The sequence below is a fragment of the Gordionus sp. m RMFG-2023 genome, chromosome 4, assembly GCF_954871325.1.
Source record: "Gordionus sp. m RMFG-2023 chromosome 4, tfGorSpeb1-WG-v2, whole genome shotgun sequence".
NCBI classification, from domain to species: domain Eukaryota; kingdom Metazoa; phylum Nematomorpha; class Gordioida; order Chordodea; family Parachordodidae; genus Gordionus; species Gordionus sp. m RMFG-2023.
In genome coordinates, this window is record NC_088778.1 from 29,218,707 (window position 1) to 29,242,577 (window position 23,871).

At 26.2% G+C, this 23,871-nt stretch overlaps 3 non-coding genes across 3 annotated transcripts; 2 read left to right on the forward strand and 1 right to left on the reverse strand.

Annotated features, from left to right (window-relative positions):
- The first annotated feature begins 2,507 nt into the window (after window positions 1-2,507).
- On the forward strand, window positions 2,508-2,629 carry LOC135929238 (U5 spliceosomal RNA). Its single transcript, XR_010572542.1, has one exon. It is a non-coding gene; the product is annotated as a U5 spliceosomal RNA (small nuclear RNA).
- A 14,931-nt stretch (window positions 2,630-17,560) lies between these two features.
- LOC135929202 (5S ribosomal RNA) lies at window positions 17,561-17,679 on the reverse strand. The gene has a single exon (XR_010572516.1). It is a non-coding gene; the product is annotated as a 5S ribosomal RNA (ribosomal RNA).
- Window positions 17,680-19,411: 1,732 nt separating this feature from the next.
- On the forward strand, window positions 19,412-19,535 carry LOC135929235 (U5 spliceosomal RNA). The gene has a single exon (XR_010572540.1). It is a non-coding gene; the product is annotated as a U5 spliceosomal RNA (small nuclear RNA).
- Window positions 19,536-23,871: the final 4,336 nt, after the last annotated feature.

Sequence of the window (23,871 nt, forward strand, 5' to 3'; positions counted from 1 at the left end):
CTAACATTAGTTTCTAAAAAAGCACTAAAAATAGAAATTATGAAACATTATCATAGTTCTTTTATCAATTTAAAATCTGTACTTTCCAACATTACATCTAAATTTTCCTTAACAATAGACATTTGGTCCTGTCCAAATAAAATACCCTTTATGGGCATAACAATTCATTATATTGATAATGATTTTAAATTAAATAATCATTTATTAGATTTTATTCCTTTTAAATCAGCACATAATTCTATTAATATTTTTAATATTTTTAATTCTGTATTAAAAGTAAAATTTGAAATTGATTTTTTTTACATTACATTAGACAATGCAAGTAATAATTTAGCATTTCTAAAAATTTTAAAACAAAAAGATAATTTTGATAATGTGTGCAAATGCTTTTGCTATATTATACATTTGGCTGTCATGGCTGCATTGGAACCCTTAAATACAACTTTAAAAAAAATAAGAAATTTTTTTAAAATTTTTAAACTTTCTATATCTAAATTTAATAAACTCGAAAAAATATATCTTGAAAAAAATCCACACTTAAAATTTCCTCACCCAATTTTGGATATACCAACACGTTGGAATTCAACATACCAAATGCTTGATAGAGCAATATTTCTCAAACCCTATTTGACAACATATACCAATCATTTACAAAATACCAATCAAGAAAATTATATTAGTGCATTAGCCTAGAATAATATAGAAATATACCGAGAATTTCTGGAATCATTTAATTTTGCTACAGAGATGGCCTCATGTGCTAATACTCCAACAATTTCAACAATTATTCCTTTATATTCCAGTATTTTTGAGCATGTGGAGAATTATAATAATAATCCTAATTCTATTTTAAAGACAGCTTCTTTAGATGCCTTAACAAAACTTAATAAATACTATAATTATAATAAACACCTCTTTATTATTTCAACAATGATTGACCCAAGATTTAAACTATCAAGTCATTTATTAAAGCATAATAATGTGCAAACTCTTTTTGGATATCTTACTAATGAATACAATATTTATAAAATAAATAATAACAATTCAGCGGAACTTACAAATGAAGCACAAAATAACAAAAAATTGTCCTTTTATGACAAAATTTATCAGGTGAAACCTCATAATAATAACAACTTAGAAATAAGTAAACACGTAGATGAAGCCACAATTTCCAATGATACAAATCCATTAGATTGGTGGAAATTAAATAAAAATAGATATCCAGTATTATCAAAAATTGCCAGAGATTATCTATCAATTCCGGCCACCTCATCTAGCTCTGAAAGGGCTTTTTCAGAAGGACGGTATGTTATAACAGACCAACGTTGTTCACTAAATGAGCATACTATACAAGCTTGCCTGTGCCTAAAAAGTTCGATGCGCATGCAAGATTCTTCTTAAATACATAAAATTATTTCCTCTTCTTATATTAAAATTATATCATTCTTTTGCATTATATTTTGTATAAATAGACAGTTATGTTACATTTTTAGTTTACTTATTTTGCTATGTTCTTTGTGATAAATAAAATGGTTCAAAATCAATACGTTTATTATTGTTGGTACAAAAAATACATGATTAAAACAAAATTTTTTATATTCACATCACCTAATAAATTCCTAGTTTAAAAAAAGAATTTGAATTCAGTAAAATTTTGAGAGTTGGTTCTTAGCCCTGATTTTATGGTATCATGATTTTTTTTCCCTTGTTTATTTAAAATTAGAAATTAAGGGTTTTATAATCACTATTTCTATTCTTTTAATTAGTAATTTTAATTTGAATTTAAACCAATACCAATATAAACCAATAGTTACCAATATAAACCAATACCAATAGCAATACCAATACAAGAAATAGAAAATATTGTTTAAACCAATACCAATATTTTAGACCCAATACCAATACCAATACAATATTTTGTTAATATTGGGTTTTTACTATTGGTTCCCAGCCCTATGTAATACCTATATTTATTTATTTTTTTAAAAGTATTTTGATTTTATTAAGTAAAATAAATTTACGCCATCTAGCACATAAAATAATTCATTATTATGTGAAATATAAAATTAAATATGATAGTACAAAATAGTTAGAAAATTCTGAAGGACATCCTCCTATTAATCCTAAAAATTATTTTTTGAGAGTTATACACTAGTAATAAGATATATCTCCCACCCATTTAAATATAGTTTTTAAAATTTCTAACTCTAAAATATTAAAAATTATTTATTAATATTAAAAATTATTTATTAATATTAAAAATTATTTATTAATATTAAAAATTATTTATTAAAAATTATTTATTAATATTAAAAATTATTTATTAATATTAAAAATTATTTATTAATATTAAAAATTAACTTTGATATAAACTACTATTTCTGAGTTGTGATTGCTATCATATAAAGTAATCAATAATTTTTATGTAAATTTTTATCTTAGATAAGACTAATATTATAATTAAAATTATTCTATAAGTTCCTGATATATTTACCTTACATGTTTTTGGTCTCAGATTCTTCACAGAACGCATAAATATTTGGTCTTTTACTAAATATTTCCGTGTGAAGGATCATAAATGAGTTATTTCATCTATTAAAGATTTTTTTTATCTATTATAATATTGCTCAAAAAACTTCAATAAAATTTAACCAATAGTATTCTTTTAAAAAATATTTGTCCAATGATAATCATCGTAGTAATCTTAAGCCAATAGTAATTCCCAACATTTTAGATTGCACAAGAATATTTTGAAAAACATGGATTTCCAAACTGCCTTGGCTCATTAGATGGTAAGAACATAAAAATAGTAGTCCTGCAAAATTATATCTTATCAATTGATTGGTTTAGCTGATATATACAACTATAAGGTGAAAGCTAAAGAAATATCTTTTAATTACTAATTTTTATGCATAAATAAATATTTGCATCTCTCTTATCTTTTCTGAAAATTTGGCCTTTCTACATGCATTCCATAGTGTTGTATATTTTCTCATAACTTCATAATTGTAGGATGTATGCTATTCATAACTTGTTATAAAATTTTTGATTAAATGTAAAATCTTTTTGTTTTACTTAAATATAATTTTACTATGGTTGAAGTTAGGAAAAATGATATGCGTATTTTTTTTAAATTTGATATTCGCAAAATTGTTTATTTGAGGCATTAAAACTGAACCTTTACCGAACCGCTAAACCTGTATTAACCAATAATATTTACCCTGAACCGTTATAAATTTTGTCACTCTAACCTGAACCGAGCCCCTCTCCCCCGAAAAATATCCTTGAATCGTTGTGAACTTTTTGATAATTCAACTATTTTTAAAGATAATTAATAACCCGGACATTTTTGCGATAAATATAAGTTAACAATATTTTTAGATATTTTTGTATATTGCTATTTGACGGTGCCGGCTACCCAAGTTAGCATATAGAAGTATTCTCAGACATAAAATTTCTTCTTCCTCCTCCATAGATTTAATTTGACAAGATAGATTCGTGAAAATATTTTGATGGCATAGATTCTTTTTTTAAAGCATAGGATAATATTTTGAATATGCTTCTCTTTTACATAATTCTATCAATACCTCTTATATGCAAAAAGGTTCGAACAGGTGATTTTAAAAGTTGAAATCGAACCGATATTATTATTTTTACCTAACTTTGAACCGTTATTTTATTTCAATCTGAACCTGAACAGAACCGATATTAGTTAAGGTTATTAATTCCCCTCCCCCCAATAAACTTATTTTGGTGGCTCTAATGATTTTTTTGATGGTTTAATATTATAGAATGAGGTGCCATTTGTGCGGCCCGGCCTGGACTTCTTTTTAAAAAAATTTTTTGACACGACCTACCCCAAGTATTTTTAAAAAAACTTTTTTTGGCACGACCTGCCCCGGGTATATTTAAAAAAAAAAATAGGGCCGATGGTCACTGATATTTATTTTTACTTTCCCAATAGAAACAAATTATTAGGCCGCGATTTAATCGAAAAAAAATGTCAGTTTTTAAGCTGGACCAAAGAGTTTAAATTTTTTTGGAAACCATTTTTTTTTCTACCAATATTCAATTTATATTTTGATTTAGAATCTTAATTACAAAAGTAGTCTGTTGTTTTTAACAATAAATCTTTATAAAAAATTAAAAATTTTAGAAATATTTCCAATAAAACTATCCGAAAAAAAAGATGATTGTATAGGAAGAATAGCGTTTTTACAATTTTTTTGATTATTATATTTAAAAATAGAATAGAATAGAATAGAATAGAATAGAATAGAATAGAATAGAATAGAATAGAATAGAATAGAATAGAATAGAATAGAATAGAATAGAATAGAATAGAATAGAATAGAATAGAATAGAATAGAATAGAATATAATAGAATAGAATAGAATAGAATAGAATAGAATAGAATAGAATAGAATAGAATAGAATAGAATAGAATAGAATAGAATAGAATAGAATAGAATAGAATAGAATAGAATAGAATAGAATAGAATAGAATAGAATAGAATAGAATAGAATAGAATAGAATAGAATAGAATAGAATAGAATAGAATAGAATAGAATAGAATAGAATAGAATAGAATAGAATAGAATAGAATAGAATAGAATAGAATAGAATAGAATAGAATAGAATAGAGTAGAATAGAATAGAATAGAATAGAATAGAATAGAATAGAATAGAATAGAATAGAATAGAATAGAATAGAATAGAATAGAATAGAATAGAATAGAATAGAATAGAATAGAATAGAATAGAATAGAATAGAATAGAATAGAATAGAATAGAATAGAATAGAATAGAATAGAATAGAATAGAATAGAATAGAATAGAATAGAATAGAATAGAATAGAATAGAATAGAATAGAATAGAATAGAATAGAATAGAATAGAATAGAATAGAATAGAATAGAATAGAATAGAATAGAATAGAATAGAATAGAATAGAATAGAATAGAATAGAATAGAATAGAATAGAATAGAATAGAATAGAATAGAATAGAATAGAATATATTTAATTTTCATACAAATCTTTCAATTATTTAAAGAAATTAATTTTTGATTGAAAACTAAAATGATTTTTTTATTTTAAAATGGATAATTTTTTTTTGGGCATTAAATTAATCAAACTGGGTAATATTTTTTATTATTTCAAAAAATTAATCCTTTAGGGCTAATATTGTTAAACCACCCGATTTGGGTGGAACGGCCCGGCCCGATTAAGATTTTAGCCAAAATAATATTATGCTGGAGATTGGCGGAAAGATTTTGCCAACTCTCGAGGCTTACATGGTATAAAGTCTTAGATCGGACCGTTATCAATATTAATTTTTGGACAGTTAATTTATCAAAATGGTTAGTATTTTATTTTTCTTATCAAAAAAAAAACATTTTTATTTGGCAAGTATTTATAATTTATTGAGCATTAAATAAAAATATAGTTTGAATTGTAACTAAAAATTGTTCAGTATTTATTTGAAATTTTTATTTATAAGCTATCAACTATATTATATGAAAATTAATATCAGTGACCTGCAAGCCCGGCTCTAAGCCCGGCCCGGAAATTTTTAAATATACCCGGGCTGGGCTGGGCCTTGCAAATGGTACCTCTGCAGGTTTCTGATTAATATAATAAATTTTAAAAATAATTAGTGAATTAATTAAAACAAAAAATATGAAAAAATGGGATCAATTATGGAATTGCACTTGTGTGGGATTATAAAAATTCCTTTATTATATTTGGTATTTATAGAAAAATTTTAATCTTTATAAAAACTTTAGCACATTTATTTTTGTTAAGGTTGGCAGGGAGAAGTACAAAATTAAGAAAGTAATTTTAAAACTTTTATTTAATAAATATATTTTATAAATATTTAACCGAAAATACAATGAATTTCTGTCCTTTATATAGTATATAAAATCAATTTATAAATAAAAAAAATCTATGAAATATTTACATCAAACTATCAAGTGAGGTTAATATTAATTTAATATAAAGAATAAAAAAAAATCAATCTTTAAGGTTAATATTGAGTTAATAGATAGCGAAAAATATATATTAATGGACATCACAACATTCCACCCTTTAAGAGATTAACTCCATTCCGGTTCTTCTTGGATGTAAATCTTTTAAGTTCATAACATAATCTCGATATCGCGTAGGCAATGCTTTAATTCTATTCGGCCTTTGATTGTTCAAACTCTGTTGTTGAATTTCTATATTTTAATTTCCCGCTGGTTGATTGTCATTTCTCAGAGTACAAGGTATTGTATTATTAGTATTTGTTTTCATCAGAGTACAAGGTATTGTATTTTTGGTATTTGTTTTCATATGAGTCATTTCATTACTAAGAGGTAAGATATTCGACCTTTTTTTGATTTGGTCTAAATGTCTTTTAATAATACTGTTTCCTGTATCTATCTCATATAATAAATTCCCATTTTTGCGTTTTACCGTGCCTTTGTCCCATATATTATCCTTGAAGGTTTTATGCCAAACTTTGTCACCATTCATGATATTTCTATTAGACGATAAATTACGATTAAATTCATGCACTTTATCTTCTTGTGGTTTGATCAAATCTCATCTTGTTCTTATGGTTCTGTTGAACATCACTTCGCTTGGTATCTTGTTGCTTGTTGCGTTTGGTTTGTTGTGATAATTGAATAAAAACTTTTCTAAAGCTATATCTAAGTCTATTTTATAATTATTTCCCATGTTTTTCATGCATATTTTCATTGATCTTATCATTCGCTCACACTGACCATTGGATTGTTGGTGATGAGGCGCGGTGAGAATGTGTTTAATTCCATGATCATTGCAAAATTTCTTGAACAAGTTGCTTGTAAAATTAGTACCATTATCACTGATTATTTTATTGGGCATACCAAATAAGCTGATTATTTTTAACAATTCTTTGATTGTTGACTCAGTAGTTATATCTCTCAATCTTTTAATGATAGGAAACTTGCTGAGTGCGTCAACACATACCATGAAATTGCTACCTTCAAATTGTACAAAGTACGCGTTCGAAGACTTTTACAGCTGTTTCCCATGGGTTTTATACATTATGAGGATTGTCCGCATATTTATTACACGTATCACAGTTTCTCACCTCCTGATCTATTTCAGCATTTAGACCAGGCCACCACATATCTCTCTCCAATGATTTCGTTTTCCCAGCACCTAGATGCCCTTTATGTAATTCTTGCAATATCTCCTTTCTCATATTTTTTGGTATTATCACCTTATATTCTTTAAAAAGACAATTTCCCATAATACATAATTCCGTTATCATTTTATTATATGTTTTATTTTTTATCGTGTCACCGTTTCTGATATCGTTGATTATTTCCATTAATTCTCCATCGTTAGAAGCTTCTTTTTCAATTATTTTTAAATTAATTGGTACGCCCCATAGAAGATGTTAATGGCAATCTGGATAAACAATCTGGTACCGTGTTGTATTTACCGGCTCTATGTCTTATTTCGAAGTCGTAAGCTCCCATTGCAATAATCCATTTCTGTAACCTTATCGACATGGATGAATTTTCTTTTAATCCTTTGGAAAAAATATAAATCAACGGCTTGTGATCGGTGATGATTGTAAATTTTGTTCCGATCAGATATTCTTGAAATCTTTTCATTGCAAAAATAATCGCCAACGCTTCGCCTTCAATGTTAGTGTAATTTCTTTCAGATTTAAGTAAGGATCTTGAGGCAAATGCTATCGGCTTTTCTTTGCCGTCCCCTTCTATGTGAAATAAAATAGCTTCCAAGCCGCGTTTAGACGCATCAGCAGCTAATAGGTAAATCAGGATTGAAAAAGTTCAATGTGGGAGGTTGACTGATTAAGTTTTTTATTTTTTTATAACATTCTTGATGTTCGGTGTCCCAAGACCATTTATCTTTGTTGATTATTTTATATAGTGGATCTGCCAGATCCGCAAAACTGTTTAAAAATTTATGGTAATAGCTTGCCATGCCTAAGAAAGTAGATAATTCTTCTGAATTTTTTGGTTCCGGCATATCTATAATTGCTTTTATTTTATCATCATTGGGATGGATACCATGTTTGTCTATATCATGTCCCAAAAAGCGTATTTTATCTTGGAGGAATAAATTTTTCTCGAAATTGGGGGTTAATCCATATTTGATGATCTTTTCGAATACTTTTTTTATGTTATCCAAGTGTATTTCATCGTTATTAACAAATCGTCTATGTAGAAACTAAAATCTTTTAAATCTCCGAAAACCGGTTCCATAGTCTGTTGGAATATGGCTGAAGATGCTTTCAGTCCAAACGGAAGTCTCGTGAATCTGAAGTATACTTTATGCGTGAATATAGTTAGCAAATCTATAGAGTCTTTGTGAATAGGAATTTGCAGGAAGGCTTGTTAGAAATTAATTTTACAAATTTTTTCGCTACAGCTAACTTGGCAATCAAATCGTTAATTCTAGGTATGGGGTATTTGAAATCTTCAAACGCTGGGTTAACTATATCTTTAAAGTCGGCGCACAATCTGAGACTCCCATTTTTTATAAAAACTGGTGTGAGTGGACTCGCCCATCTAACGTCTTTTACCGGCTTGATGATCTTGTTTTCCAGCCAGGTATTTAATTCCTTAGTTATAACATCTACTCTAGAATAAGGTACCCTTCTCGGTGGTATAATTTTTGGCTTAGCATTTGACTTTAGTCGTATAAAGGAACGGTAAAACGCAAAATAGGGAATTATTATACGAGATAGATACAGGAAACGGAATTATTAAAAGACATTTATAGACCAAATCAAAAAAAGGTCGAATATTTTACCCCAATGACTCATATGAAAACAAATACCAAAAATACAATACCGTACTCTAATGAAAACAAATACTAATAATACAATACCTTGTACTTTGAGAAATGATGATCAACCAGCGGGAAATGAAAATATATAAATTCAACAACAGAGTTTGAACAGTCAAAGGCCGAATAGAATTAAAGCATTGCCTACGCGATATCGAGATTATGTTATGAACTTAAAAGATTTACATCCAAGAAGAACCGGAATGGAGTTAATTTCTTAAAGGGTGGAATGTTGTGATGTCCATTAATATCTATTTTTCGCTATCTATTAACTCAATATTAACCTTAAAGATTGATTTTTTTTTATTCTTTATATTAAATTAATATTAACCTCACTTGATAGTTTGATGTAAATTATTTAATAGATTTTTATATTATAAATTGATTTTATATACTATATAAAGGACAGAAATTTTGTATTTTCAGTTAAATATTTTTAAAATATATTTATTAAATAAAAGTTTTAAAATTACTTTCTTAATTTTGTTCTTCTCCCTTCCAATATTTAACTGAAAATACAATAAATTTCTGTCCTTTATATAGTATATAAAATCAATTTATAATAAAAAAAATCTATTAAATAATTTACATCAAACTCAAGTTTGTTTAAATTGATTTTTTAGTATATTAATATTAACTTTAAATTGTTAATATGAGTTTTTATATATATTTTTTAAACAATGATTTCGAGGCTATATAAAAATATACTTAATTGATTTACTTTTACATTTCTTTTTATATTTTAAATTAATCTTTTAAATATTGTGTTTTTAATATTTATTTTTCAATTAACTTATATCAACGATTCCTAACATTATTATACATTGGAGTTAATACAGTGGCCCATACACTTTTTGAGCGAATGAAGCAGAATACCCCCATGAAAAGTACCCCATTGAAAAGTATCCCCCCCCCTTCGAAAAAATGATAATTATGACACCCATAAATTTCAAAAATAATTTTTATTGCATCAATTTTTAATATATAATATAAATAAAATGCAAAAAATATAACTTTATAAATATTATTTTTAAATGGTGACCCTCAGGAAGGCTTCTATCTCAGACAGCGCATATCTATTGATATATGCAGATCTAACTGCATTGCCATCCATGGCTCTCTTTCTTGACCTCCTCCCACCCAACATACAATTTACTATACTAATTAATTTTTTTTTATACAGTTTTTTATATAGATTTTATATAAATAGTTTACATGACATTTTTAATATATATTTTTTTTTAAATTACGTATATATGTTTTACTTTTAACGTTCAATGTATTAAATATTATAAAGTTCTTAATAAAAAGTTTATTCCATAATTTAGATAAATTAGGAGAAGAGAAAGCGAAAGAATTTATAATTTCATCTAAATAAAAATTTTTCCATTGATAATATGGTTAAATTATTGAGAAAAGAATCTTTCGTGGTATTGCGCAGTCTTGTTTTAATTAATTTAATTTTACTCACAACTCTTTCGGCAGTACATGGAGGTTGTGGGAATGGTTAATAAATATTTATATAAAATTCTTAAATTAGGGAAAACATAAAAATTTTAAAGTAAACGATAAGGTAAAATAAATGAATAGTTTTTCCAATCTGAATCGTAAGTCCCTGAATTATCATCATCATCATCAGAAGAAGATAAATAATGTATTGGTAAAATATTTTAATTAAATAAATTTACAATTCTCAGAATCTGACAAATCTTTAGATTGAACCTCTAGGTCATGAGTAATAATTACATTCCCCATTTTGGCCATCTTTTAAATATTTCTAAACTTCAACATTTCTTCGAAAATTTGACTTGAATTTAAATTGTAAAATTCCCAGATATCCTCGATATCTTCTTTAATAATTGATTTTTCTGCCATTTCCTTTGGCGTAAAAAATGATGTTTGATGTAAAAATTTGATGGAATCATCATTAAATCTTTCGTTAAACTGCATAATAATAAAATCGAGTGCAGCATAAAACACACCTATTTTAAAGCTAAAAAAAATTTCTATATTTAATGATGAAAGTATATATACCTCTCCTTTTTGGATTGTACTTTCAAAATCAAAAGGTAGATTTCTAACATCTTGTGCCTTTGAAAAAACATCCAAAAATTCAGTGTTACTATCTATTAGATTAAAAAATAATTAAGACAATAATTTATATTATACTTCTCAAATTAATCAAGCAATCTTTTGCCTACTGAATTTGATTTATTGCAAATCCTATATCCTTCGAAATGGTTTGCAATTTGTACAAATCAACAATATTTTATCCAAAACACAAAGTGATAAGATAAAATCAAATTTTTCTATTCTAAAGACTATAGCACTAGCCATAGTGGAAGTGGCAGGATCTTCAGATCCTTTAAATTTGTTAAAGCTGCCCTCAAGGCATCATAAAGTTGAAAAAAATTTACAATAGCTTTATATGACGATAGCCAGCTTCTTAATAAAAAAAACATTTAAGATTTAAATAAATAAGGAACTATTACCGAGTGGTATTCTTGACGCGTAGAAATCGTTGCGATTTTTTCAGATCATTACACTGAAATTTTTTGAGTACCTCATATCTTTTTACACCATTAAAATAGACATAAATCTCATCTAGTATTCCTAGAACATTTCGAAGTTCTTTAATTGATTGGCATAATTGAACAACGATTAAATTTAATCGATGACAATAACACCAAATAAAAGCTGCCTTTGGCGCCTCTGCTCTAAGGCTTGCACACCATTGATTCTTCCACTCATGTTTGAGGCGCCATCATAACTTTGCCCAACTAGATATTCAAGGGGTAAATTCATCGAGCCAAGTTTGGATATTATATTATGCTTTATATCGAGACCTGTGGTATTTCCCGTACAATATATGTCAATCAGTCTTTCAACAGGCTTCGGCGTCTCACTATTTTCAACATATCTTACTATCAAAGCTATTGCTTCTGATTTCGAAACATCGTATGTGCCATCAACTATGATTGAAAAGCACCTGTTAAATGTAAACTCATTTTGAATTTTTTATGCCATTTATCTAGAACATGCCCATTTTGAATTTGCGTGTGGACCACCAAATAAGAGACATGTTAAGCAAAAAACTTTATACATTTTAATACTATAAGTAATTCAATTTCTAGGAATTTTGCTATTGTCAATATTGGTTAATATTTTTAGGCATATTTTAAAATTGGAAAAATAATTTATGACAATTTCGGATAACAAATTTACTAAACATCGACCAAAATTTCCGTCAATACATTAAATTAAATATTAAGTGGGGGGGGGGGGGGGTCTTATTGTTACATTTATAAACCAGAAATCACATGATCATGATGGATGTAAAAAAAGTACCCCCACTCAAATTTACTGAAGCAGTTGCTTCGGACCCCCCTCGTTGTAGGGGCCCCTGAGTTAATACCATCTAAAAATCTTCTTTAAAAATGTTACCAATAATACTTGCAAAAAAATAGATGAAATAAATAGGAAAAATTAGCTTTTAGAATTATTGTTAATAATGTAATATTTTCAGGCCCGACCGGAATTTATTTTTAGATACATTTTATTTATTTTTAATTTTTGTAGCTTAATAATGACTATTTAAAATATTTTTGGCCCAGTCCGGGTATTTAAAAAAAGAATTCAACAGGTTTCTGTTATAATCAACTAAAAGAGGATAATCTATATATATAATCCTCAAAAAATGTCAATCAAATTTAGCCAATAGTTTTCTTTTAAATATTATTTGTCCAATCAAAATGATTATAGCAGTCACAGTCACAACTGTGACTTTATATAGTCAATTATTTTACCTGATAATAGTCAATTATAATTTTGTTAATATATTATGTAATATTCAACTTCTTTATTAATTATTGGACGTTTGTCCTACTTAAATAGGGACTGATTCTTAAAAATATTTAATTAATATTAACAAATTCGGAAGTATTTAAGTTATGTTAAATTCTAGTTTTAATCTCCATGATATTTAGCGCCATCTATCTATAATATTATATTTTATTTTAAATAGCATTATATTTCAAAGTTGAAATGTAAATATTTTGTCTTAATTGATGTCAAATATATTGTTCTTTCTATATCTCTATAATTTATCTATCTATCTATCATAGCAATTTTAAGCCAATTTAGATCATATTAGCAAAATGGATTTAATCTCCTATAAATCATGGAAAGCATTTCAGAAGTATTTTGAGGCAATAGGCAGGAAGGAACATTAGTATGAAAAAAATATTTGCAGATAATCCTACAAGAGCTAAGGAATTCAAATCTATAATATATATATTCAATAAAAATCATCATAGCTTAAACATATCAAACACGCATTCATAAACCATATCGAACCGCCATTTTCAAAAAAAGAATTTCAATACAAAAAACAATTACAAAACATATAATAATATAATAATTACAATAATTGATATTTTTTTTAACAGACACAACATCGAGCAAAACTTTCAATCATCAGTAAATAATTATATTTTTTAACAGACACCACATCGAGCAAAACCATATACTTTCAATTTACACATCTTAATCTTGAAGATACTGAAAATCAAGAACAAGTTGAACATTACTGTGGGCCATTAAAATCTATTTTATTATTTTTTTTTAGATTCCTACACAAGATACCATTCAACAAAACCAAACAATGGAACGTTTCATACTACCAAAATCTAAAGAAGGCATTATTGCTTCAACAAGAGTAAATTTTATATTTTTAAGATGTGATTCCGAAATATATATTTATTAGGTGAGGGGCTATTCTAATATTTTCCATTATTTTTTATAAATATGTTTATGAAGTATATATTTTGTAATTTTATTTTATGTCCACAATAATAAACATTTTAAACTAAACTTATTTTTATAAAATTGAGTAATTCTTATATTTTTAAATTTTAATAATAAATCAACATAAGGAGAAAGCTAGAAAGAGACAGGCACTTTGTCGTATCAAGAAAAGGAACGAACAAAGTCTTATTCCTACAACATCCAACCATCTTGAAGATACTGGAAATAAACAATTTGCTTCAACATCCAATCATCTTGAAGATACTGAAAATCAAGAACAAGTTGAACTAAAAATTAGATTGCAAATCTTATATTGCTGATATGTTTCAGCAGATAGAGGAATTATTATAATTGCCTTCCAAAAATTAAAAATACTGTGGGCAATTAAAATCTATTTTATTATTTTTTTTAGATTCCTACACATGATACCATTCAACAAAACCAAACAATGGAACGTTTCATACTACCAAAATCTAAAGAAGGCATTATTGCTTCAACAAGAGTAAATTTTATATTTTTTTTAATTTGTATTGTATGTTAGCTGATAGCCCGTCAAGAATGACGAGGAATCAGATTTTTCCTATCTTATAAGATGTGATTCCGAAATATATATTTATTAGGTGAGGGGCTATTCTAATATTTTCCATTATTTTTTATAAATATGTTTATGAAGTATATATTTAGTAATTTATTTTATGTCCACAATAATAAATATTTTAAACTAAACTTATTTTTATAAAATTGAGTAATCCTTATATTTTTAAATTTTAATAATAAATCAACATAAGGAGAAAGCTAGAAAGAGACAGGCAATTTGTCGTATCAAGAAAAGGAACGAACAAAGTCTTATTCCAACATCCAACCATCTTGAAGATACTGGAAATAAACAATTTGCTTCAACATCCAATCATCTTGAAGATACTGAAAATCAAGAACAAGTTGAACATTACTGTGGGCCATTAAAATCTATTTTATTATTATTTTTAGATTCCTACACAAAATACCTTTGGTGCAATATCTAAGTATAATTTTTTCAGTGATCCTATATCAATAAAAACAAATCAAGTTAAAAATTTTAATTTATGACAATAAATAAATTTATTTAAATTAGATTCCACGGATCATATTGACGAAATGTGCCATTCAACGGACTCTTAATCTACCCAAATCAATAAAAACAAACGAAGTTAAAAAATTTAATTTATGTTATCAAATAGATTACGAGCAAGGAAATCACAACATCATCTTCAAAAACGAAACCACCTTGAGCAAAGAAAAGAGAACTTCTTCATCATCGCTAAACCATCTTCCTCACCAACAACAGTATATTCTATTTTATAATTTCAATTTACACGTTTTATTTCAGGTTATTTACGGCAAACTACGAACAAGGAAATCACAACATCATCTTCAAAAACGAAACCACCTTGAGCAAAGAAAAGAGAACTTCTTCACCATCGCTAAACCATCTTCCTCACCAACAACAGTATATTCTATTTTATAATTTCAATTTACACGTTTTATTTCAGGTTATTTACGGCAAACTACGAACAAGGAAATCACAACATCATCTTCAAAAACGAAATAACCTTGAGCAAAGAAAAGAGAACTTCTTCACCATCGCTACCAACAACAGTAAATTCTATTTTATAATTTCAATTTACACGTTTTTTTCAGGTTATTTACGGCAAACTACGAGCATGTAATTACAACATCATCTTCAAAAACGAAACCAACTTGAGCAAAGCTTCTTCACCATCGCTAAACCATCTTCCTCACCAACAACAGTATATTCTATTTAATTTCAATTTACACGTTTTATTTCAGGTAATTTACGGCAAACTATGAGCAAGGAAATCACAACATCATCTTCAAAAACGAAACCCCCTTGAGCAAAGAAAAGAGAACTTCTTCACCACCGCTAAACCATCTTCCTCATCAACAACAGTATATTCTATTTTATAATTTCAATTTACACGTTTTATTTCAGGTTATTTACGGCAAACTACGAACAAGGAAATCACAACATCATCTTCAAAAACGAAACCACCTTGAGCAAAGAAAAAAGAACTTCTTCATCATCGCTAAACCATCTTCCTCACCAACAACAGTATATTCTATTTTATAATTTCAATTTACACGTTTTATTTCAGGTTATTTACGGCAAACTACGAACAAGGAAATCACAACATTCTCTTCAAAAACGAAACCACCTTGAGCAAAGAAAAAATAACTTCTTCACCATCGCTAAACCATCTTCCTCACCAACAACAGTATATTCTATTTAATTTCAATTTACACGTTTTATTTCAGGTTATTTACGGCAAACTACGAACAAGGAAATCACAACATCCTCTTCAAAAACGAAACCACCTTGAGCAAAGAAAAAATAACTTCTTCACCATAGCTAAACCATCTTCCTCACCAACAACAGTATATTCTGTTTAATTTCAATTTACACGTTTTATTTCAGGTTATTTACGGCAAACTACGAGCAAGGAAGTCACAACATCATCTTCAAAAACGAAACCACCTTGAGCAAAGAAAAGAGAACTTCTTCACCATCGCTAAACCATCTTCCTCACCAACAACAGTATATTCTATTTTATAATTTCAATTTACAAGTTTTATTTCAGGTTTACGGCACTACGAACAAGGAAATCACAACATCATCTTCAAAAACGAAACCACCTTGAGCAAAGAAAAGAGAACTTCTTCACCATCGCTACCAACAACAGTAAATTCTATTTTATAATTTCATTTTACACGTTTTTTTTCAGGTTATTTACGGCAAACTACGAGCAAGGAAATTACAACATCATCTTCAAAAACGAAACCAACTTGAGCAAAGAAAAGAGAACTTCTTCACCATCGCTAAACCATCTTCCTCACCAACAACAGTATATTCTATTTAATTTCAATTTACACGTTTTATTTCAGGTTATTTACGGCAAACTACGAGCAAGGAAATCACAACATCATCTTCAAAAACGAAACCACCTTGAGCAAAGAAAAGATAACTTCTTCACCATCGCTAAACCATCTTCCTCACCAACAACAGTATATTCTATTTTATAATTTCAATTTACACGTTTTATTTCAGGTTATTTACGGCAAACTACGAACAAGGAAATCACAACATCATCTTCAAAAACGAAACCACCTTGAGCAAAGAAAAGAGAACTTCTTCACCATCGCTAAACCATCTTCCTCACCAACAACAGTATATTCTATTTAATTTCAATTCACACGTTTTATTTCAGGTTATTTACGACAAACTACGAGCAAGGAAATCACAACATCATCTTCAAAAACGAAACCACCTTGAGCAAAGAAAAGAGATTGAAATCTCCTTTTTTAGGTAAAATTTTCTATATTATAAAATTTATTATATTATATTTTTTATATGGCTACAAATGCATATGTGTTGTAACCCGATAATCATCAACTCTTGAAGTATAAATATTTATTATATTTTCTTATAATTCATATCTTTGTCTCTTTTTTTCTATTTCTTCCTTCTTATTTTCATACTTTTTTTCATTTCTTTGCTCCCCTAAAATCCATCTCCTACCTTCACGCGGTGGGGAGTGAACAGTAATTCTGACTAACAAGAGCTCTGGTAAATAATGTTAGTATTTAGGGTGCTAATAAGAGATATTGTTTCATTTTTGTAATTTAAAATATAAATTTCGAAATCACATCTCATAAAAAGGAAAATGTCTGATTCATCAATCATTGAATAAAAAAGACAATTCCTCTCTCTTAGTCTTAATGGGTTGGAATTGGCCTGAAGGAGGAGGGGTAAAAAAAATTATCGTAAAAGAACGAATAAAATTCTCATCCCCGTCATTTTTGACGGGTTATCAACTAGTATTAAATAAAATGGGAGAAAAAGATTACGACACCTGGGATTCCCAGGCGGTCACCCATCCAAGTACTAACCAGGCTCAACGTTGCTTAACTTCGGTGTTCGAAAGGGAACCGGTGCTTTCAACGTGATATGGTCGTAACCTAAAATTATAGATTTAATATATTTTTATGTAAATCATAATTTTTCAATGTCAAATATTTAAGAATTACAATTTATTTTAATATAAAATAATTTCGGTTTAAAAAAAAATTATTATCTTAAATCAAAATAATTATTTTACATTACCTTTCTTTATTTATTACTTTTTTAAAATATATTTATTACTTTTTTAAAATATATTTATTTATCAAGTAAAAAATATTTTACGCTATCTAGCATATAAAATTATGATATATTTATGTGAAATTAAAAAATTAAAAATAATAGTAGAAAATTATTAGAAAATTTTGACAGATATCATCCATTTACTCCTAACAAATCATCTATTTTTTGAGAGTTTTAATTATAATTTTTAAGGAATAATTTTTTTATATAAATATTTATCTTAAATTAGACCAAAATTTTTTAATTAAAATTATTCTATAAGTGCCTATTATATTTAGTATTTAATTGTAATATGTGTCATATTGTATTATTTTACATTGAATTTAATTTACTAATTTTTTTTTACAAAACAAAAAATGTGATAAACTAAAAATAATAAGGTAATGAATTATATTACAAAAATAATCTTTTTTCGCCTGCGTGTCCAAGTGGTGTATGATGTATGCTTGGAAGCCGAAGGTTCCAGGTTCAATCATGGTAAGGAAATAAAAATTTTCGAGTTATTCTTCGATGACGTATGGGTATAAACATATGATATGATAAATTTCTAAGCTGAGAAATGCCATCCGGTTACTGACAGGTTTGGACAATCGGGAGTGCTAGGATACTTGTTCAATAAATCAAATAAAAAGACCAGCTGAACTCGTGGGTCATTAAAGGATGATAACGATTTCTTGGCCAGCGCTAAGATAATGGTGACCTCGAAAACCGTTTAAGCTCAATGTCTACCAAGCTACATTGGACTTGATAATGATACTCCGGCGGAAGATCAAGATTACAATGGAATCGATAAGAATTCGGTGGGATATCTGTCGATATTGATACTTCGGTGTGAGATCAAGTAGCTTTGGCCTTGATAGCGATACTCCGGTGAGAGATCCAAATATAATGGATCAGAAATATCAATTAGATATACATAGATAGCATGAGTAATAAAGTGGAGAGAGATATTGAAGGAGCTTACCACCTAAGGTGAAAGCTAAAAAGAAAAAAAAAATTTAATTATATATGTATCCCATTGTATAATTTAGCATGGAATTTATTTACCTATTTTTTTTACAAGGCAAAAATGATTTAATTTAGTAAAATTTTTAAAAAAAATACATTTTTTGCTTATGAAATTCCAGAGTATAAATATTGCCAGCAACTTGAGGGAAAAAAATATGAAATATATTGTACTAAATTTGTAAAGAAAAATATAATATTAAAAAATAGATTTATTTATTAACTTGAATTTGATTACAAAAAACCGAGCAATGTAACAATTTAGGATAAGAAAATCTATTTGGATTGGTAAAATTCAATTAGTGTTCACATTTGCAAAATTTTAAATTAATAAATTTAATTTAAAATAAATTTATTCACAACATATTAAAAATAAAATGAATTATTTGTAATATATTATTTAGGATTTATACAAACATATTTAAAAGTAACTAGTTACTTTTTGCAGTTACATTGGTAAAAATATAACTAGTTACAGTTATTTTATAGCAAAAAATGTAGTAACTAGTTACTTTAACAACACTAATATTTACTCTATAAGTTTAGTCTCAGATTCTTCGCAGAACGCATAAATCTTTCGCCTTTTACTAAAGATTTTTATGCGAAGGATCATAAATGAGTTATTTTATCTATTTAAAAATTTTTTTTATTCCTTATTTATATGAAAATATTTTTAAAATTAATCAAGAAATTTTATGATTTTCTCATCAAAAATCTTTGAAAGATCTAAAAAAAAATTGTAAATTTTGCTCATTTCAAATTTTTTTATAATAATAATACTTTTTTTTGTGATATGATTCTTACATGGGTATTGTGAATTTCATCTATAAACCTACTTTGGCAAAATTATAAAAAGTGTAATAAATTTAGCTTAACTAAGTTTTTGTAATTTATAATTCGTTTATCGAAATTTATTTTGCCTATATAATAATTAACAAAGAATATATTTTATTTGTGAATTAATGGTCCAAGATAAAGATTTTCTTAATACAATATTTTCTATTAAATAATCGATATTTATCTCTGAGGAAAATTGTTATAAAAATATTCTAAAATGATCCTAAATATAAATAATTATTCATTTATTATATTCATTTTACAGTTTGTCTCTATAAAAAAATAAATATTTGCATTAGCCGGGATTCGAACTCGGATCAGCTGTTTTGAAGGATTGTGTTATAACCTTGTATATTTTTTTAATTTTTTTTTTATTGGGATTATTGATTTAATTTCAAGATGTTGTTGAAAATATGAAATAATATTTTTTTTATTTTGTGTTGTAGAAAGATTATTTTCAAAATTCAATTTTATTATTTTAAAAAGAAAATTATTATTATTCGATTTTATTATTTTATAAAGAAAATTATTATTATTTTATTATTTTATAAAGAAAATTATTTTAATAAAGAATTATTTTATCTGAGTTTAGCAGTCGCAACAATTTAGAATTATTTTATCTTAGTTTTTCAGTCAGTTTTTCAGTCGCAACAGTGATATTTATTTATTTTTACTAAACAAAATAGCTTATAAAATTTTATTTTAATATATTAGGGAAATTTAATTTTTTTTAAAAAAAAAGGATAATATTGATGATTTGTCAAATGCAAAAATATTAAGCAAACAAAGGGAAGGAAATATACAGGATAATGGCTTTACCATTAAAAATATAAATTTCGCTTTTTTTTTAATTTATTATTACAAGCCGATTATCGTGTCTAAATTAAATTTTCACCTATATAACAATTAATATATAATAAAATATTTTTATAAAATATGAATTATTAATAAATTATTGGATCAAGATGATGATCAAATCAAGAATATTTTATTAATTTGGTTTGACAAATGAACCCTTATCTGGGAAATGACTCGTTAATAATAGATATTTCATCTGAAAAAAATTTAAAATAAAATTAACCTGTTAAAATCTTTAAGTAAATTTAAATTATATTTTAGGTAAAAACGTGATGAATAAGTTCTTTTAAAAAAAATTGAATTCTTAAAGGCCCTTTTTAAATTCCCATGATGATACGGGATTGTTCTGATCCCTATTATAAAATTACGACATATATAAACGAATAAAATTAAAGCATAAAAAAAATCCTGGTCCGTGCCTACGATAATTTTTAAGCTGGAATATAATAAGCACTCGTTAGAGTAAAATAAAATAATTTTGGATGTTTTATAACTTGAAAAAAAAATTTCGATAAAAAAAAAAGCATTAGGAAATAATAATTAACGATTTTAAAATTTTTTCCAAGGCGATTACTAGTCAAAATGTACAAAAATTTTGTTAGTTTTTTTTTCCAATTTCTAATTTTTGTCGGGGATTCAAATATACAATTACAATAAATCATATTCATGATTATTTTTCTTTTTAACAAGAAGCAATAATAATTATAAAAACTATAAATCTCCACCATAAATTTTCTTTAAACTTTTAGGAAAGACCAACCGTTTCGCAACGAATCTAAGTCAACTATTTCCAAGGCTCGATTGAGAGTACTGAAATATCATGATATTTTAAAAATATCCTAAATTAATAAGCTGTGATTAAACAAAAATAGTTATATTTTTATTTTAACAAATTGTATGATAAAATTTCATAGGCGTAAAACTGATCAAGCTCTAAGAAAATATCCAGGGCTCTTTATAATAAATAAAATAAAATTTACATTGTCAGCTCATTAGCGCCAACGAATCTCATCTACTTTTTACGGTTAGGATGCCCAAATTGCCTTTCTCATGATCCGTGTATAACAAGAATTAATTCGTCGCTCATTTATAACCACCCCTATAAAATTTAACGATAAGAAGATTATGCCTAAAGTCGGTAAACTATCATATATTGCTCAGTTTTTTAAAAAAAACTTTCTCACCTTGAGGAACCTAGGATGGGGAATCGGAAAATTTCCCATTTTGTAGCAAAAGCTGCCATTTATCTTTAAATATCATTTTTAAGCTAAATATAAAAAATTATATCTTTACTCTCTCCTCTTGCCCAAAATGTAATTTCTTTTCTTTTAAAAAAAACATTTTTATATTGCATAATATTAATTTTGGCTAATTTGTCATTTTTAAAAATCAACTCAAAAAAACTAGTAAAAAGCAATATGTTAGAGTCAATGTGTTTTTTCCGGCAATATGTTATTTACAACTTTAAATCATTTCTTGAGCTCTTTTATTAAATATTTAAAAATTGGATTTTTACAGGAAATATATTTGGAATTTCTATCTTTATTAATTATAGAAAATTTTGCTGTAAACCTTTGAGCCATTTATAATTTATATAAAAAATATATGGAAAATTTAGTATAAATTATATTAAGTTTATAATTTCATGGAAAAATTGTCTAAAATTCATAAGACATGGCGGCATACATTTCCGTTGAAATCAGATTTTTAAATCTTTAAAAAACGCTCAAAAGAATGATTTCAAGTTGAAAAAATATTACATTGGCGGAAAAAAACACATTGACGCTTAAAATATATAAATAAATAAAAAAGAGGGGGGGGGGCGCAAAAATGAGTTAATCTGTAAATAATTATTATAAAATCATTTCGATTTTAAATTTTTTAATATTTACGCCATCTATCGTACAGAATAATGTTATATTTAAAATATTAATATATTTAAAAAAAACTTTTAAAATTTTAAATAATCATTTTTCCTTTTTTTTTTCTTACAATCACTGATGAGAGTTTTGTTGAAATTATTTTTAATATCATTTTTTTTTATATAAAGATTTATCTAAAAAAGACTCCACTTTTGAAAATAAAACTATTCTATAAAATCTTTGTTGAAGTTATTAAAAAAAAAAGATATATTTTTTTTATGTTATGATTTGAATATTTAAATGATAGATGAATATTAAAGTTATCTGTAATGAACTTACATTTATTTTAAATTTTGCATAAACAAATTTTTTTTTTGAACATAAAAACCCATTATTATTAACGAACGTCTATGTACGAATAATATTATAGATTATTGTTATTTTGCATAGAAAATGTTTTGTTTTTGCATAGCAAATTTTTTATATATAAACTGGTAATTTTTTATAAAATACAATCAATCCGATAATAATTCAATAATCAATCTGTATTTCAGTGTGTATTTGAAAATAAATAACTTGTAATCTTTTAAAAGGTATTATTAAATTTATATTGAATATATTTATACCAAAAACTCAAAACACGACAATCTTAATATATTTTTTAAGTATTTTTTAGGAATCTTCTATTATGTATTAATACCATGATGTATTTATATTTAGACAGAATAAGACAGAATTGTCTTTATTTTATCATAAATTACACTTTTATTTTTATTAATAAATTACATTTTTTTTATAAATTCTTTCAACCAAAAGCAATTTTTCTTTTTATATATCTTTTTTTTAACAATAAAAAAGATAACCAATTATGTGAAATACAAATTGATATAAAAAAATGTAACGTTAAAATGATATAAAATTTTCATCGAAAGGTATAGTCTCTATTATTCAATATATTTTTTTTTCAAATAAATGAAAATGGCAATTTGACATAAAAATAGGTAATGCCAAAGCGCTGTCAAGTGTTTGATTTTGTTCAGTTACAGTGTCAAATATATTTTTAATTTTACATGTACCTGATTACATTATTAAAATTATTGGTATTTTGTTTAAAAATATTTAGAATGGTTTTATTTATGTTTTGGGGAAGGGAAGGATATTATTTTATTAGGATTACTGGAATCTGGTATACATACTATTATACTACAATATCCTCTTCAGTAGAATTATTATTATCAACTTTATTAATTAGTAAACTGTTCATATACCTTTGACCTATTTTGATATGCTGAGACATCTTTGTTGAATTTGGGAAATAATATATTAATTGACAATATTTGCAAACTGATATATACCCTTTCTTGTTATTAGCTGTATCTTTAATGATGTTTCCAAATGTTGGAAGTTTTCCAAGGCATAACATCAATAATTTATTATACCAGTTATG